General features: G+C 37.1%; 1 protein-coding gene across 2 annotated transcripts in view; it reads left to right on the top strand.

Annotated features, from left to right (window-relative positions):
* The window catches only part of LOC111585486 (ras-related protein Rab-27B-like), a 78,049-nt gene that overhangs the window by 31,058 nt on the left and 27,353 nt on the right, over positions 1–19,638 (top strand). The window contains exon 1 of one of the 2 annotated variants that reach the window (XM_023295003.3): positions 8,025–8,201. The exons of the other annotated variant lie outside the window; for it this stretch is intronic. The gene's annotated coding sequence lies outside the window, so the exon portion shown is untranslated. Of the gene's footprint in view, positions 1–8,024; positions 8,202–19,638 lie in introns of those variants that run through there. 2 annotated transcript variants of the gene reach the window in all.

The following is a 19,638-nucleotide window of genomic DNA, read 5'->3' as shown; positions in this document are numbered from 1 at the left end:
TTAACAGGCCTGTAATAGAAACCGCATGACTGACCGATTGTTTTCCTCCTGCAGCTCCACTAAGACTTTATCTTGACACTGCAGATGATTTCAGTTCAATCAAGGAAAAGTTGGTGGATTTTACTATTTAATATTTACTAAATGTAAATATTTTGCCCTAATATGGATAGTGAATTCATCTTTTAGTCAGAAAGGTAGTTTGAGTATCTCAAGTGTCATTTTTCTTCCTGTAAAACATCAAATTCCATTATCTTCAGTTGTGATTTGTGGAGACTGGAAAACCTTCACCATCATCTGTGTGCATCTCTGCTATCACTGTCAATAAAGGCAGGAATAAACAGAAAAAAATCTGCACTAAAACTGTGAAAACCTCCTGAGCCTGCCTAATTTGGTCTAGAATTTCAATCTAAACACCTTCTAGTAACCAAACCCCACCAACATACTGTAGTTTTACATGCAAATACATCGCATTAGTGAAGCTAGTGTTCATTAAACAGACGTCACTGTGTTCAGTCGGATCTCTCTGACCCCTTTAAATATTCATAGTTGCTGATTGGTCTTTGCTGTTTAAAGTGTAAAACAGTGACTCATGAAGACCCATAAAGGGCAGTTCAGTTCTAAATAGCTGTTAAAACTGAGGCAGCAGATTGCTTGCAGTTCATCAGGATATTTGGGCGTTTGGTTAGTTCACTTCTTCATAACTTCATAAGTTCACTAGATTGTTTTAAAACTAGTAGTTTTAGAAGTTCCAACTAATGCAGACGACATAATCTATGGATGGAACCCAACTGATATATGCTTCCTTTTTGTGAAAAGACCCCTCTTGACTCCACACCAACTTGGACAGAAAAAAAGCTCAGTGATCTTGGGTGTAAATAATCAGAACTTGGAGTCTCAAAAGTCAGTTGATCACCAAAGTCTTTAAAACCCAGTCTATGGGCACCTTGAATGTCTATTTTTCTCATTTCCTCATATCATTCCTGAGGCTTCATACAGCTTCTTTAAAAGGCTTTATGCTACTACTTTTAGCCTTTACACTATCTTCATGGTGTTTTTTTAAAACATATGTGCAAGTTATTTTTGAGAAAAACCAAGAACTTTCATTCATTTTTCTTGCATGACTTAGAATGTGTTGATATAAAATGAATGAATAGTGAAGTCTAGCGCTAATTACTGCTAATGTTATTGAGCCAGATCGGTCAGCTTTCACTTTGTAAAGAGACCGGCAGCTTAAATCATTAAAAACACACGACCAGCAGCATGCAGATGAGCTGAAAAGCGGTGGAAGAGCTCATCTTGTGTCGATGTTTGCAGGGAACGCCGATGACATGCCTCCGTCGTTGACATCACATCTCCTAGCAACAGCATCCGTGAGTTTTCAGTCAGCTGCTGCACAGTGATGCTGTACAGGGAAATCCCCGCCTAGAGGCTGAAGCCTGAGCCTCCACAAATACGTTCAAAATTGAAAAATATCTACGCTTCCTGACACGACAGTGAGCAGGAATTGGATTTCCAGCCATCACACTGCAGGTTAAGTTTAAAATATAACTAGTTTTCTGCCTGGCAGAAACGTTAGAGTTAAATTGGATCGGGCAGAGGAAGACCTGGGGATTCGTTTCTGCTTCAGGTTGCGGTATTTTGGGGAGCAGCAATGATTTGTTTTGGGTTTTTATGGTATATGGTGGCACACACACACTCATAACGTGCTGACTAACACACAGCGTCTCCAGCGTTCTGTTGTCAGAACTGATAGCAGTAATTGCGGCCGTGTGACCAGTGGACCCTGGTAAACTGATGCTAGCTGTTTGTAACGCGCCATGAACTCATTTCCATCTCTGTGACGGCTGTGTGTCTCTGTTCTATACCACTGAGACCCAACCGCTGCATTAACAATTCATTCTGGAGAGCTTCTCTCTGGTTCACTGGGAATTGTGGGAATTGCTGTCCTCGGCTCGGAGCATGTTTATGCTTCATGTCAGGGTCTTAGCAGATTGGGTTTGACCTAGTTGGCCTTTCAACAAGCGTCCAGAGGGAGCTGAGCGGCCGCAAACATTGCCTCAGCTTCTCTGCAGGAAGAATTTGGTGTTTCTGTTATGTCGGGTGGGAAAGGAAGTTATTTTATAGATGATTTGTGAGAAAAATGTGCAGTGAGAGGTTGTGATGTCAAAGCAGCTTCATATATGGTCCAGTAGCTTTTTATTTGTGTCATTTTGTAATTAAACTAATCATGTGAAGCAGAATGAAGGCTGAGCTATTCATGTCACTGACTTGCTGATGCCATATTCTCCACCAATACAACTATTCCTTAGTGAGTGTCTTTGTAATGTTAGTCAACACTTTGGTTGACAACGCTTACATCAGGAGGAAATGTAAAAACTTGTATTAAAACGAGTCATCAATTTTAATGTGCAAGGTTTGTTTGCTTGGTCTGCCTCAAGCTTTCTGCCTCGGGATGCAAATTTTGTGCAGTTTTTTAAACCGATAGCCACTAACATTATCAATAATTAATTAATCAACGTGAATGAAGTACTACAGACATTATTACATATACTTTTTAACCCTAGCGACATGACTATGTATGGAAAATTGGCACATTTATACCAGATACTCAGCACTAGAAACGCTGTCTGAGTAGACTCCGACTAACTTGAGAATCTTAGCTCTGACTGGGATCCATTAAGCACCACAGGAGTCTTTGTCATGGTACCCGTTGCTAGCTAAACATCTTCACCCTGAACAATAAGAGGCTCCATCTGATTGTGTAAGAAAGAAAACAAGAGCAACCATGCATAGTTTCCTTGTTACACAGAACATGCTGGAATAATTCACTTGTTTGTGGAACTTAATTTGCTGACAGTGTGATGCTAATGATACCACTAAGAGGTTTGCTGTGCCTCGTAGCCTCCTCCTTCTAAAGTAAGATTAACTTTATCAATCTGCTCTAAATGACAGAAATGCCTCCTAGCAGAAACACAATCTACAAAATAATGAACGACAAGCACCGCTATTACCACAAATCAGCACATTCACAGTGGTTAAGGCTATGCTAACAGCTACCAGCTAAGTTAAGAGGCATCCACAGACTACCCTTGAACAGAGTCTGTATAAACAACAGCTAATAATGCTTTGAAAGATAAACCTTTATGGGTAATAAAAGTGATAGATTAGTAAAAAAAAATAAGAAGAAAACTGAGAAAAACACCAGACAAACTGGTCATTCTCAATCAATCCATTTCTCGAGAGAGCTTTTTAACATCTCGTGATGCTCTGATGTCTTCACTCCTATCTCTATCCTTACTATTAAAGTAGCCTAGTTATAAATGACAGCTTCCCTGTCATCACAGGCTTTAATAAGATATAATTACGCCGCCAAGCAACACAGCAGAGTTATGTGATGATCACCACTGGTTTGTCTGTCTGTTTATCTGTGCGCAACATTACTCAGAAATGGACCAGTGGATTTGGATGAAATTTTCAGGGAAGGTCAGAAATTACACAAGGACCAATTGATTAGGTTTTGGCAGTGATGCGGCTTCCAGTCTGGATCGACGAATTTTTCAAAGATTTCAGCCGTCGGAAATGATACGACTGAGCAGCCTTGGCTGAGTACTGCGCTCTCTGAGTGTTTTTCTAGCTTAATGCGTATCAATTCTAAAAATTAGACTCTCTTTATTGCCAATAGTCAATTTTGACATCGGTCAATCCCTGGTCCTGGATGGTTCTTCAGGCTTGAATTGAAGCAAAAGGTTTTACAACCATATTCACAACTAATCACGTGATCACATGAGTTAAATCTGTGAGGAGAGTTGAGATTCAGATTGTAAATCTTCCCTGAAAGATCATCATGGGATTTGTTGTCCAGATCACCAGCTTCTGCAGAATATTATGTAGAGGTGAGACTGAGATGATGCTTTGCTAAAGTGATTTGGAGGCCAAGGAGTGGAGTGAAACATGGAGGAGGTCGTGTCAGGACCTGGACATGTACGGCTGCTTCTGGACCTTTGCAGATGTGCAAAATGATCTCAGCAGCTCTCCATGTATAGATGCAGATGTTCCTGCTGCTCTGTGATGAAAGATCATTAATACTCTGTAAGGACAGAACACACAGAGGTCTGTTTAAATGGTTTAAATGACTAAATTCTGATGCAACACAATAATCTCTCCTCTGCTGGTGATGGATGTTGTTTTGTCGGTGGTTCGATGACCTTTAACATCATCTAAAGGTCAGCAACATGATTCTTCACCGTCTGGACACATGCAGAGACTCCAGACCAGCTGAGAGACTTCCTCTGGTTTATTTAAGCTCTGTCAGCCATCTTTGTAGTTTTTCTGACACATACATGTCAGATGCATGTTATAAAACGTGATATTTTATTAAAAGCACGTCTTCTTCTACATAATATATGAGGCTGTATCATACAGCTCAGGGTTTCTCTGGGGTCAGATGAAGTGCAGAAGGAATTAAGATAAAATTCCTGGAAATAAACTAAAACCTGCCGTGACCTTTTAGTCCTCCCTAGATGTTTACTGTGTTTACTATAGTCGTTTTGTTTGTGTCTTTGTGAAAGTTTTGTCTCCTTCCCATTGTTTTGTGTCATGTGTCTCATCTTTCATTGTTTTTGTCAGTTTGTATCCCGTTTATGTCGTTTTATGTCTTGTTTTTGTCATGGTGTTTCTCATTTTTGTCTTTTTGAGTTTCTTGTTTTTGTGTCTCATGTGCCGTTTTGTCCAACTTCTTGTTGTGTTGTGTCTTGTATGTGTCGTTTTCTGTCTCATTTTGTCATGGCGTATCTCACTTTTGTCTTCTTGTGTCTCGCTTGTGCTGGGTTTTTTTTGTCTTTTTTGTATGTCATTTGTGCGGTTTTGTCCCATTTCTGGTTGAATTGTGTCTTGTTTATGTCAGTTTGTTTCTCATTTATGTTGTTTTTTTGTCTCATTTTTATCTTGTCTGTTTTGTATCTTACATGTCATTTTGTCCAATTTCTTGTTGTTTTGTGCCTTGTATGTGTCGTTTTCTGTCTTGTTTGTGCAATTTTGTTTGTGTGACAGTTTTGTCTCCTTTCTGTTGTTTTGTGTTATATTGTGTCTAATCTTTTTTTGTGTCTTGTTTTTGTCAGTTTTATCTTTTTTATGTTGTTTTATATCTCATTTTTGTCTTGTTTTGTCTCATTTTTGTTTTGTATCACACTTATGTTGTGTTGTCCCATTTTTTGTTGTTTTCTGCCTGGTTTGTGTCATTTTTTTATGTTTGCTTGACAGTTTTGTCTCCTTTCTGTTTTGTGTCATATTGTGTCCAATTTTTCTTTTGTGTCTTGTTTCTGTCATTTTGTGGTTGGTTTTGTATTTTGTTTTTCTCTCCAAGAAGCATCAGATTTGACAGTTTTTAACTGTATTTTGGAGCAACAGTGTTAGAATTTGTCTGTATTTTTCCAGTCGTTTATTACCATGTAGGAATACTTGTGAGTTAAACTGACAGTCAGATGGTTCTTACTTTGCCACCGTCTGTTTCTCCTCCTGTTGTTGTCACTTTGTTTGACTGAAGCTCGTAATGAAGCTGCTGCAATGTGGAACAACAGGGCTGGAGTTTTTATTTCTAGTAGAAGCAAATGCAACAGATTGTAGCTGTGCAGCAATGTTGAATAGTATCGGATGGAATGAAAAAGAGCTTCTAAAGTTTGTCTTGTTACATTTAACAACAGATTGAAATGTGTTTTACTACCTTTTCTTCTTAAGATTCTGAAACTCTCGTCAAACTGTTGTGTAACAGGTGAATCATTCACTCTGTGAGAGTCTGTAATGAGAACTATTGAGTCTCTGATTTACAGTGATGTGAATCTGAAACTGTCCTTCAGTGTGAAATTCATTCAGAGCCTTCATTCAAAGTTGCTGTCGGGGCTTTTTTTTGCCTTTCTTCAGGCTTTGAATGACGTAAACTGAGAGAGATTAAGAACAGAATGCATTTCCTCAACTCCAGAATTTACCTGGGGGATGTCTCGAATCATGTCTGACCTACTAACCGGTTTACTACCAGTTTTACTACTAGCTAACTAATCCATACTGTCACCACACTCAGTCAGATATGAACACACGAGTAGAGTTTCCTGCAGCGGTCATAACTGATAACAGTGTGTTTGTCCACAGTTAGCTTCATGTACTTCAGCTCCTCCCTCTGAATAAACAGGAAGAAGAAGCAGGAAACTACGTCTAAACTGCAGGAATTAACTAACCAGTCAGCTGGTTAACTAATCTACCAGTTTGTAGTCAGGGAGTCACTTTGTTAGACAGACGAGGACTGATTTATCAGGCAGAATAAGTCAGAATAACTGAGGAACCAGTTGACTAACTAGTTGGTTAGTTTGTTGGTTAACAGTCTTTGGTTGTTTTAATCAGCTGGTAAGTCAGATTATTGGCAGTTTAGCCAATTAAGGGTCATTTAGTTTATCAGTCAGTAGGTTAGTTGTGCAGGTACACATTATTTTAGGTGGCGAGTTAATATTAGTAGGTCACTAACTGAACTCATTTAGTTGGTTAGTTGGTCAAAGTGTGTATTACTCGGTTTAGTCAGCTGGTAAGTCAGATTTTTAAAATTTAGCTTAACCAGTAAAGGGTAATTTATAGTCAATCAATAAGTTGGTTATGCAGAGTTTTTAGTTGGTTTCAAGCTCGTTAGTTGGTTGGCTAGTCAAGCAGTTTTTCATTATTTTGGTTATTTACTCATTTCATCTGTCAAGAATCTGGTTCCTCTGTTGATCAGTCATCTGGTTAGTTTGTCAGATAATCATTTAGTCAGTCATTTAGGTGGGTGTTTAGTGGGTTAGTTGATTAGTTTGTCTGGCAACCAGCACCTCGTTCATTTAGTTATTCAGTTAGTTGCATTTGCTTGACATCTAGCTAGTTTGTTGTTAGTCTCTGAGTAAGTTGACCTGTTACTCCATTAGTCGACTGCTGTAATGAATTTTATTCATAGTTACTAATCTGTCCTTTGTCTAATCAGTCTGTTTGGTTTGTTAAAGTGGGTCATTCATTTATTCATTGATCAGTTGGTCTGTCACTCAGTTGGTAAACTGTGTTCAGCTTCTTTAGTCAGCTGGTAAGTCAGATTGTTTCCCCTTTATTGGTAATTTTGAGCCAGTTAATGGGTCATTTAGTTAAGCAGTCATTAGGTCAGTTGTCACAAACTTTTCAGTTGGTAAGTCAATGAAATGTAAGTCAGGCATCTTTTATGCATTTGGATAATCTGTCACTTAGTTGGTTTGTTGGTGCAAGTGTTTTAGTTAGTTGGTTGGCTAGTCAGGCAGATTTTCAATTTTTTTGGGCTATTCACAGATTTTTTTGTCAATTTGTCATCTATTGATCAATCAGTTGGTTAGTTTGTTGTATGATTCAATCATTTAGTCACTCATTGAAATACTGATGCTGGCATGTAGTCAGTTAGTTGGTTAGTTTGTCAACAAGCTACACATTTATTCACTTCTTTAGTTGGTTAGTCACTGGAAGGTTGACACAACTAATCAGTAAATAGTTCAAGCAGTTAGTTATCAGTCTCAGTTAGTTGGTCAGTTGATGAGTCAGTCTTGTTGAAGTTGATCATTCATTTATTCATCTGTCAGTTGGTCTGTTAGTGAGTTATTTGATCCTTTGTCATTTATTGTGTAGCTCTGTCACTCAGTCAGTTGGTTACCAGTTGGTTAGTTAGTTGGTCAGTTAATGAGTTTCATTCATAGCCATACGGTCAGTCTTTTGTTCGTTCTGCTTATTATAGTTAGTCATTCATTTATTCTTTGATTGGTTGGCTAGTCTCTCAGTTTGTTGGTGTGTGAGTTCTTTGTCTTTTATTGTGTTGCTCTGTCACTCGGTCAGCTGGTTGGTTAGTTGGTCAGTCAGTTATTCCAGCTGAAATGCAGCCTGCAAGCAAACCACAGCAGCAGTTAGACGCAGCCATTGAACCAGTCATCCATCCGTCCTGCAGCCAGTCAGCTGCTCAGTGAAGGGAGTGGCTTTCTGCTCTGCTGCCTCCAGCTGAATGTTAGTCTCTCAGCCGGTCGTCCAGCGATCATCCAGCCTCCCACCACTCAGTCAGTCAGTCAGTCCGTTGGTCGGTTGGTGGGTGTAAATGCAGGGCTGCTGGTCAGCTGCTCCGGACGCCTCCTCGTATCTCCCTCAGGATCTCCCACCTTTAAACCAGCCCAGGAGCCGCTGAGGTAAGAAGCTCAGCGGGACGTTTAGTTGGTTTCTGGAGCCGTTTGCTGACTTTTGGCTTCAGGCTGAACTCATGGAAATGAAGGCTTTGTGTGCAGATGTAGAGAGAAAAACAGCACAAAAAGAAAGTCTTTTTTTTCTTTTTTTTTTTTTTAACAAGGAAATGTTCTGAGATCACAGCCTGTTCTACAAGTTGTTGGCGTGTTGTTGCGTTTGGCTGCATCATCCAGGAGATTCATTATCTGGGCTCGGAGCGGTCACGAATTTTCTCACACTCTCAGTCTCATGATAGTGGTGATGTTGTGGAGGCTGCTGCTGTATTAAGGCCTGATCATGACTCCACTCTGACTTCTGCTTCTGTCTTATTTCTACGCTTTTAGAAAACTTTAATGAGAAGCAGCTCTGCAGAAGTTAATTACAGAGAAAGTTAAGAAAACAGAAACTGGATGAGTAAATTAGAAAATGAAGATACAGATGGTTTCAGTCTTGGGAAGACAAAGTGACACTGGGTCCTTTTATGAGCACACTGGAGTCATTTCACTAAACAGATTGTGTTTGTTAAGTCCAACACTTTTATGAAACAGAAACAAGACACATTTTAGTAAAATTACATGCGAGAATACAACAGAAGACACAAATGGACTTAAAATTTAAGGAAACTTCCCCTAAAATGAAACAACAGATTTATAATTTCATTTTGGAGGCTTTTACAGCTGCTTCAGTGCTATATGTTGAGTAATTTACCATAAACAGGGTTTAAATACCTGCTGTTTGTAAGAATATGACCGATAATAGGCATTACTGACACTTTATAAAGTGGCTTATTAGGGTAACTTTATGAGAAAGAGTCAAACATTTGTTGAGAACCTCAACAGAACCTTCATTTATTGCTCTTATAGCTAGATTGTTAACTGATAATTAGCAAGCTAGTTAACATGGAGTTGGTGTTTTTTCAGCAGTAACTGACTATTGCTGGTATTTTCCTATAATTTGCTAATGCTAATGGTTAGTTTTCCAGCTGCACCAACACATTCTCACTATTATTATCACTTCTGGCTTCAAACTTTGTAAATTTGTTTGCCAAATATGCATTTAAACAGGACTTAAGGCTTAATATAGCTGTTTTTCTTCTACTATTACCAGGTTTCATTAACTTGAATTACTGATTCTAATAACAAATTTTGTTCTAAAGGCAAAGTTTGATAGCCTAATGTTAGCATTTTCATTATTAATGAATCTGCCAGTTATTTTCTTGATTATTTGACTGATTTTTTTTTTTGGTCTAAAAAAATGTCAGAAAATAGGGGAAAAATGCCTGTAATATTTTCTTTAAGCCCAAGGTAGCAAATTAAAGTTGTTCTTTCCCATTGAAACCTCAAAAATGGTAAAATTTCATCAAAATCCTTGCAGATGAGAAGTTGCATCTATGCAATGTTTAGCATTTCTGTCATTTGACCAAGTAATCAATTAACTAATGTATTAATTGCTTAATTAATTAATTGATTAATTGACTAATCTTGGCTTCTCTCACTAAATGACGCTTTCTTTCATTGACATGATTATTCCCGCTGTTTATTTTGACTCCGCCCTGCTACTTTAAATGTATATTCATCCGCTGCTGAAAATAGTCCCCGACAAATTAGCTATTTACTCCTATTTGAGTAAAGTTTCTTAAAAGCTACAGTGCCAGGCTGTTTTAGGAAATCACTGAGGCTTTTTTAAAAACTAATCTTTACACTTGAAGACCATTTTTATGCCTGCACTAATTTAAAACTTACATCTTCAGTACAAACAAGTGGGCTAAGGGCTGTTTTTGTTGTTTTCATTGGGTTTGTTGACGATAAAAACATGGAAAAACTACACCCACATTCTTTAGAAAACTAATATTCTGCCCTTTTTCCTTCAGTGATTTGTTTTTACATCCTTAAACCTGACTTCACTGGACATATGTTCAGTTGTTGCTACACTAATTAATATAAAACAGTGAACATTTACAGCTGAATTTGTTTCCCAGTCAGGTCGGGGTGTTTGATGTATTTAATTACCATCCAGAGCACAGTTTTTTCCGTGTGCCTTGGGAACTGGATTTTGAAAGTCTGCTGTGTAGAGGGAAAAAAAAAGAACACCAAGGCAGCTGCTTTGTTTAAACAGCGTTATCTGAAACTGGTTTGACTGCAGAGGTGAAGAGTCTCATGTGAAGCGTGTTGATGCCTGAATGGTGGTAAACGCTGCTTCCTGCTGCTCACGCATTTCCTCTTTCTTGATTTACAGTGGAGGAGATTCTCAGGGAAATGTCTGGCTCAATGATGGCGAAAATACAGAAGCTGCTGCGAAAAATATGTTTGTTTCTCGTGTGAAAAACCCCGTTGGGTAGGAAAACTATTAAACCATGTTAACTGCTTCTGAAATATTGGCTTCTGTGGAACTTTAATGCACTAAAAATGACCAGAAAGAAGCATTTGTTGTTTTGATTTTACAGTTTCAGTCACTTTTTTTTGTGATACACTTACAGTTTTATGAGGTGAATAAATATACTAATAAATGTGTTTTGGTTGTAAAACAAATGTGAGCTAGTTTAGATTTGTCATTTCACTTTAATTTGATGTTTTTGAGGCTTTTGCAGATGCTTCAGTGGTATATGTTGGGTAATTTGCCCTAAACAGGGTTTAAATACCTGCTGTTTGTAAGAATATGACATATACTAGGCACCACTAGTATTTTTTAAAGTGGCTTATTAGGGTAACTTTATGAAAAAGAATCAAAAGTCTGTTGAAAAACCCCGTAGAGCCTTCATTTATTGTGGTCTTGTCTGTCAAATGTATGCAGATGATGCGGTTTTGTATGTCTATGCAATAGACAAAAAGAAAGCTGCCCTGAGAGCTGACAGCTGCGATGAATAACGTTTTTAAATGGCTTGATAGCTCTCAATTACATTTCAACATCTCCAAGACTGTGTGTTTGTACTTTTCCAAAAAGATAAATGGAGAAATTGATCCTAATATCTCTGTTTTCTCTGAAACTGGTTCAACTGCAGACGTAAAGAGTCTTGTGAAGCCTGTTGATGCCAGGAGAACAATTAAACCATGCTAGCTGTTTCTGAAATATTGGTTTCTGCTGAACTTTATTGCACTAAAAATCACCAGAAACAAATATTTATTGGGTAGATTTTACAGGTTGTACTTTAAGTACAATTTATCCACATTGATTGTCTTAAAACTTATCTAGAAATTCAAATAAACCAAAACAGTGATGGAAAAACTCAATGTGTAGTTAATTTTGTGTTTTGACGTCTGAATTTAACCACTAAAATTGAGTTTTTACATCAAAATTTTAACATCTTCAACAAGTTGTTTGAATTTTCAACCCAAATTGCACTAATAAAATGTAAAGAAACACTTAAAAACGCAATAAGCTCAAAGTGAAACCTTCCTCCTCTGGTTCAAAACAAAGAAAACACCTTTTCTCCACTTTATTTATCTCCTATCGGGTCCACCAGGTTTGTCTTCAGGGCCAAATTAACGGGAGGATGAAGCCGTTACTGTGACAGAGGTCAGAGGTGAAATGATTTCCAGTTTCCCCTCCAGACGGAAGCCGCTGGTTGGAAGTAAAGAGATTAACTCCAAAGTGAAATATCGACCCTGAAAAAAAAGATTAGTGGCTTCGATGTTAAACAGATTATTAGTTTAATCCGTGTGAACCCTGACGCTTTGTGTTGTTTGCGATGTTTTTACAACAATTTTTAAAGACAGAAATAGTTTAATCAGAACTAATTCCATCAAAATACGAGTCTCTGGAGGAATTATTCCTGTTTTTTCAGGAATAAAAACCGTCTATGTGATGGATTTTCCTGCTCATTTGCATGATTAATTTGTAATGAAGCAGAAAAAAAAAGATGGAAATATCTCAGAACTAACTCATTATTTCTCCTCCTGAAAGAAAAACCTTAAAGTTGAGGGAATAAAGGAGCACAGTGAGATCGAGAAACCAGAAGATGTCGATAAATTTTAATTAAATTGTCGTGATAATTAGATTTTACACACAGCAATGATTGTTTTACTGGAGTTACACGCCTCAGATGTTATCTACTGTAAAAAAACCAAAAACAAAACAGTTTTTCCTTTTTTAGTTTCCACTTATTATTGCCAGTAATAAATATAACATCAGAAAATTAGAAAAAAGGACCACAATGAAGCTATTTAAGCTCAGTAATAGAGCGTAAACGTTGTATAACACTGGAGAGCTCCAGCTGATACAGATGTTGTGTGTTTTATTGTCCTGAAGCCAAAAACAACACAAATCCAATCAGCTGATCGATCACATGACCTCCGACTCAACCAGCAGTTTGAAGGAAAAAGGAGAGAAAATACAAGAGTAGAAAAGGGGAAGAGTATGAATATTTGCCACTGAAGAGGTTTTAGTTCATCACACAGCTTGTTTAACTAATAATATTAATAATTAATATATTAATATTAATGACTGCATTTTGTTTTGCCAATGGGCAGTTTCCCAACTAGGTAGGAAAACCATGAAACCACACTAGCTGGTACTGACATCTGGCTTTCTGCTGAACTTTAATGCGCTAAAAGATCACACACTGGGGTGTTTTTACAGCTTTGTTGACTTTTTTCAATTTACACTTCCAGTTTTATGAGGGGAAAATGAATCTGAATGTGTTTTGGTTGTAAAACTACAAAATGCATAACATAGTTTTGAACTTTACAACATCCAATAAATGCTTTTTTCAAATAATATATAGATGATAACGTGAAAAGCCATTTATTTCTTCAAACTAAAGGATAAAATACGATTCAACTTCAGCGATATTCTCCTCCAAAACATCAATTTCAACTAAGGAATTTTCTTTTTATTTAATTTTAACACGTCTGACAGCAAACACATGCAGGAAAAATACAGTTTTCCAAAAATATACCAAAAGTACTGAATAAAAGAGTAGACGTTTGGACTCAGTTCCACTGTTTTTAGTCTCAATATGTGACCTTTTCTGAAGTTTTTGATGAAAAACCTTTAAAAAAAAAAAAAAAAAAAAACTTTTAGTTAATGGTTGTATACTTTAAATACAATTAGAAAATAGAAATAGAAATTCAAATTAACCAAAGCAGTGATGAAAAACTCAACTTTTTTTTTTACTGCAGATGAGTTAATTTTGCGTTTTGACATCTCAATTTAACCAGTTTATTTTGTCGTATTTGATTATGTTTCAATTAATGCAATTATTCATGCCAATGAATCAGTTATGAATAAATCATTAACATTTGGAGTACATACACTCAGCGTTAGTCACTATACACTAAAAATAAAAACATGAAAATAAATAAAAAATCCCGAAATAAATTTTGAAAATCTGGCAAAAAAAAAGCTGCAAAGCAACATTTATTATTATTATTATTGTTATTATTATTATTATTATTATTATTATTATTATTATTATTATTATTATTATTATTATTATTATTATTATTAATAATAATAATAATAATAATAATAATAATAATAATAATAATAATAATAATAATAATAATAATTATTATTATTATTATTATTATTATTATTATTATTATTATTATTATTATTATTATTATTATTATTATTATTATTATTTCTGGGCACTCAAAGTCGTTTTACAGGTGAAATGCAAATAACAAAAACAAACATAAAATATATAGAATATAAATGTTTGTGTCGTCAAATACAGTAAAATGGTGTCATTTTTCAGTCAAACATTGTAAAAAAAAAACAAATTACTTTTTGTAAAAAATACAGATTTTTCACATTTGACAGTGTTTTTTTATGATAAACAAGTAAATTATTATTGTCATTTTACAAATTATTTTCACAACTTACCAAAACAAGGAAAGTATGTTAAATGTTAAAAAATTACAGTTTAGAAATGTTCATTTTTAACAGTCTGTCTGTGCTATCATTTGCAATATTAGCAAAACTAAGTTATACTTTTCTGTATATTCTGATTTATAACTGTTCCAAGATTTATTGATCTATTGACATTATTTTTATCTTTAATATTAGTAGTTTAATCTTTGCTGTCATTGGAAATATTACTTGTCATTGATGTTTCAGTTACCTCTGTTTTTGATTTTTTGATTTTCCTACTTATAGTTACACCTTTGGAACCAGCTTTTATAATTACACCTGTGCTATATTTTGTATTATTAATGACACCGGTGCTTTGTTTGTGATATTTAACGTTGGGCTCTAAATGCCGCTTCCATTTTGGATCAGATTCCAAATTGGTAAAGCACCATAACTCACTAAATTCTGACCCTAATCTTATTGGTTCTTTTATCCCTCCTCACTTTTTGGTATTATTGTCCATCCAAAGACAGTTTGAGAAAGAAGTATTATTATCTAACGTCACCTTTCGACCACTAGCATTGAGAAAACTAACCAATGGTGGTTAGTTTTCTCAATCTAAACATGTCCTGTTTAAGCACAGCATCTGCTTCCCTTGTTTTGGCTATACCCTAAAGTATCTATAATGTTTAATAATGCTGAAAAAGTCCAGAATCAGCACAGCAAACATATACTTTTAACCTAAACCTCCCCATACAGCTGCCCCAGCAGCATACAGTTAAATATAACCTGGTTAATGTAAGAACATCACAGCTATTGGAGTCATGAGGGCACAAAGCTCCGTCACGTCTCTTTACAATAGTTTAAATTCTGTCCTGAGTTGAATTTGATCAGGTTTCATGTGGCTGGACGTAATAAAATTAGGGTTTAGCCTTTAAAAAAGTCTATTTCTGTTGCAACAGAGCAGGAGGACAGTTGGAATTAGACGATTAGTGGTTTGTTGCAGGATGCTCATCTTTATGTGTGAATTCAATTTTCACTTTTTCGGTCTTTGCTGCTAGAAATCCCTCATCAAACCAACTCTGACGTCTTCTTCTTTGCATCTTCTGTTGTGTAGTTTATCCTCCTGCTTTGCAAGTAAACCATGAAATGCTGAAAGCCGTCGCCTCTCGCTCGGGTGAAGTGGATGATCGCACAACATATTGATTTAGATGGAAATGTCAGTGCAGCACTGTAAACACAATCTGTTCAGCCACCAGTCCTCATGTGTGGATGCTCACACTGGAGACGGGCCTTTTTATTGGCTTCTTCACTGATCTAATACACCTGCAGTTCCAGTTTCTCTCCGTGTGATCTCTTGTTATCAATGTGTGATTTAAGGATATTTGACATTTCAGTGTTGTTGTAGAGTTTCTGAATGCAGATGTTGAGTAAACTCTCCAAAAACGACGTCCAAAAACAGCTTCCTCTGGATTATGTTGAGATGTCGTGGATGACATTTCATCCAGAAGGCACTGACGGAGTAAAGCTAATGAAATGTCACCAACTGTGTCTTCTGAGCATTAAAGTTTAATGGAAATACAAGTCAGTGTCTTGGTCCAGATTGAAGGATTCAAGCTGTTTGATGGGTTGGCATGAAATAGACCCAAAACAATACTGATATGTACCAGATGCTTCATCTATAGCAAGAAAGTTGTTAGAATGTTGGATAGTTTCACTTAAATGCCTCAGATGTTCGGATATTCGGGTCCAGCCCTAGTCTGGTTGTATGAGCAAACCACAGCCATGCTGTTTAAGTCCCTTTGCTTTTACACGTAGCGTCTCTACAGGTTTTCCGACTTGCGCTAGTCCACAGCATGCAGGACTCTCTTCATCTGTATCTTGTGTCCACAGAGCCTCCCCTGGTGGAGGCTTTCCAGTGATACCAGGTTCAGGCCAGTCGCTCTGAACGTCAATCTTTAACCCAGCTTTGCTCTGGTCACCTTGATACATGGGCTAACTTAAGTGGATTTTGGTAACCTTTTCAGGCCTTTTGGGCCCGGCCACACCACGGCATTTGGTATAAATACTCATACTCATACTTTTTTATTACAGCGGAAAACTTTTTTAAAAATCCAAACTTGGCCTGTAATCAAATAGGGAAGCTTGTCATTAGTGTCTTCAGTCATTTACACACAAAGCTATTGGCAGAAAGTCAGAGAAGACTTTAAAAATAAAATAAATCAAACAAAGTGTAAATGCAGGTGTGAAGTGTCACATAACGCCACAGAAATGTCCTCCAGGAACTCCTTTTGAGCTACTGGAGGTATCTTCAGAAACCTCTTCTCTGAACTGAGCAGTTAAAGGTTCCTACAGGAAGTTAGTAGAGTTCCTTAAACGTCCTCAGAGTTTTTGGAGATGCTAATCATTCTAAGAGAGTAGTTTGGTTTTAGACACTTTTAAATGTTTTGACTTGATGATAGTACTAGGAGGAAGTTCCAGAAATCCAAAAAGTCACCAAGATTAATCCTCTGGAGAGCAAGAACACGTTATTCAGATAAATCCAGACAGTAGTTGTGGAATATTTTGCTTTTAACCAGCAGTTAGTGTTGATGTTTTGGACTTGAGTCGTGCTGTTTCTCCACTTTGTTCCTCCCTTTCTGCTTCCCTCTGTTCCTACATCCATGCTGACCTTTCAGATCCAGCTGTGTGAGCAGTCTATACAGATGTTAGCCCACCGCCTGCTGTGGGATTAAGGAAGATCGAGGAAGTCCTGGTGGCTCCTCACAGATTGATAAATGAACAGATTCAGTACACCTGAGCCAAGGGTTTCATGTTGCATCTGATCTTTTCTTTGAGTTTTCATCCACATACATGAATGAAATCTCCTTTGTTTGCACATTCAGAGGACCTTTTACTCCTGTAGCATTAAGAACAGCTGTAAGTTATCATGTTTTGTGCAGAAAGCCGGCCACCTCGCTGCAGTTTCACTGTCAATCTTCCCGCTCTGTCGTCTCAGATCTGCCTCATTGTCTTTGCTAAGTGGCTCTGAAACGTTGTGGGGGTAAATTGAATAGCAAATTGAATAATCAAGGGTCAGTCTTGGTGCATGTTAGCAGTTATTGATCGCTGACTCCGGAGGATAGATCGGTAACGACAGCAGAGGCCTTCAGCTGAGTCCGCTGGACGGATGGAAAACAAATTAGTCGTCTGATCTGTTTAAGATGATTCAGAGGCCACATCAGTCAAACACAAATGCCTGCCGACCTTTTGGAGACAATAGATTTATTGGGAAACAAACATTTTTAAACAACAGTTTGTGAGGAAACCACTGGAATACATAGTGGAACCTTAATGGTTTCTGTTGAAGATTGAAATGTCTCCTTAGTCTTTCCAGCTGGCAAAGTGGAGCAAATTTTTGACGCTACAGGTGAAGTTTATGTGTTCACACAAAATGTAGCTGCTGCTTGAGAGCTTTGGCTTCTTGTGTCAGTTATACATATTCATATATTTGCTTCTAGTTTGTTGTAAGCTGGTAATACAACTTTCTGTTGTTTGCTCTTTGCACAATTCAGATTAACATCGAGCATGTGTAGATTCATAGGAAACAGTGCATGTATGAACGTATTTAGTCCGCCAAGGAATGCGGCAGAGTTATGTGATTGCCGTTGGTTTGTCTGTCTGTCAGCAACATTACTCAAAATTTTTTAAAAATAAAACTTTTAAGGAATTACTGGAATTTTCTTCCTGTAGGTTTTGCAAATTTTCAGAAATTTGGGGAATTTTTTTGCTGAATTTTTGGATTTTTTTCAGACAAGTAAACAATACTTTTTGGTGCCTGTAAATGAAGACAACAGGAGGTTAATACTCACAGCGAAAGTGCTTCCTGATTTCCGGTCCATGAATATATGAGGAATGTCAGAGAGTGTCGGGATAAGCCAATCAAAGTCAGAGTAGGGCAGGTTATATAGCAAAAATAAAGCTCTCCACACACCTTTCCTTACTGGCCATTTGCAGATTAGTTAGCTCATTTACTAATTGGCCAATACGCTCACACAGTCTGTTCAGATGGTGTCTTTGTTCATTTGCCTCTTGCTTCATATCCGTCTGCAAACCATTTCTGTTTATACTCGGACATCGGAGGCTTAGATAAAAGTAACGCGGCTAATAAACAACAACAGCTCCTCTTTTATTTTCCTCTTGGCTCCCTGAAAGGTCAGCGCTGATGACTGGCTGTTGGTCAACCATACAAATTCACAAGTCAAAAGTTGGACTCGATGCAACAATTAGAGCTGATTTATTTTACCCCTGCGAGCAGCGCTACTGTTTTACATACTGCTGTGTCCCTGCTTTGGTTTTTCATTCTATTTCTTCTCATTAACTGCGTCTAGAGATGTGACGTTAATTTAATAAAAGGTAAATGATGCCGCTTTGAGTAGCCCTTGGGAGTTTAGTGTTTAAAAAAGAGCTATTTTATTCTATTTGCAGGAACAATCCAACAACTGAGTGTTTTCAGAGAGAGAAGAGACTGATTAGTCCTGTTGGTGAGGATAAATAATTAACACAGTAAAGGCTGCATTCAGTGCCCTGCTGCTTTCAGCTGTACAATGGAAATCCTTGCTAAACATCCACAGCATTGCCAGAGATGCTTCTTCCCACCAACTAGATTTAAAAACTTGGCCAAAATACAGTTCAGTGATTCTGCTGAGACCTTTAGCTGATGTGTTGTTTCACCTCCTCCTCGAAAAACAGTTTGCCTCTCGTCATTTAAGCTGTGAAAACCACCATGCTGTTATGCAGCTCCAAACTCCACACACAATCTGATGTTTTGCTCAGAGCCATCTGGTCTTATGAGAATAAATCTAATTCGGAACTTGGATTTGAATGAAAATGTGTTAACGCGAAATGAATTATTTACTGATTTAATTAAAGGACAAAGGTTGCATTATGTATAAAGATCTAATGAACCCCAAAGATAAAACACTTTTTTTTTTTTTTCCATGACCAGATAATGAGTGTTTCTGTCTTGGTCCCACTCAACATAAATCTCCAGCACTGGATAGAAAAAACTGCTTCATGTAAAGCATTAGATAATTATCTTTTCTTCCCTGTTTCTCTTTTTCTTTTGTTCCGCCAGTCTGACTTATTTAGGGTTTGGACACTTTTCTCTCAATCGCATCCTTGTAATTCACAATAATTATAAAAATGGTTTGATTATTAAGCAAATGGTAGGAAAGGACACAACTGACGGGGCATAAATGGCATTAAAACAGCTACATGTGGTGAAAAAAAACATGCAGTAGTCGTTCACAAAGGGTGTAAGACTAAAACTATTGACCTCCTTGGGTGAAAATCAGGTTATTTACTTTGTTAGCATGTCCATATAGTGTTTTATATGATAGAATTAAAAGCAAAATGAGCAGTCGACACCATGGCTGAGCATTGCCACCTTCAAACTGCACTTTTAAACACAGAAAACATAACATGACACATTTTTTTATATGTTGCTCCCGACTCAATCTGTTGTCTGAAGTATCACACAGATTTTTACAAGCGAGGCGGCCAATGATTGCTGGTATTTGTTTGGAAAGGTGCTATGGACTAGCGACTATGACTTTCATCTTACAAAGA

This window comes from Amphiprion ocellaris, chromosome 17, assembly GCF_022539595.1.
Source record: "Amphiprion ocellaris isolate individual 3 ecotype Okinawa chromosome 17, ASM2253959v1, whole genome shotgun sequence".
Classification (NCBI taxonomy): domain Eukaryota; kingdom Metazoa; phylum Chordata; class Actinopteri; family Pomacentridae; genus Amphiprion; species Amphiprion ocellaris.
This window is presented reverse-complemented; position numbering and strand designations above follow the sequence as displayed.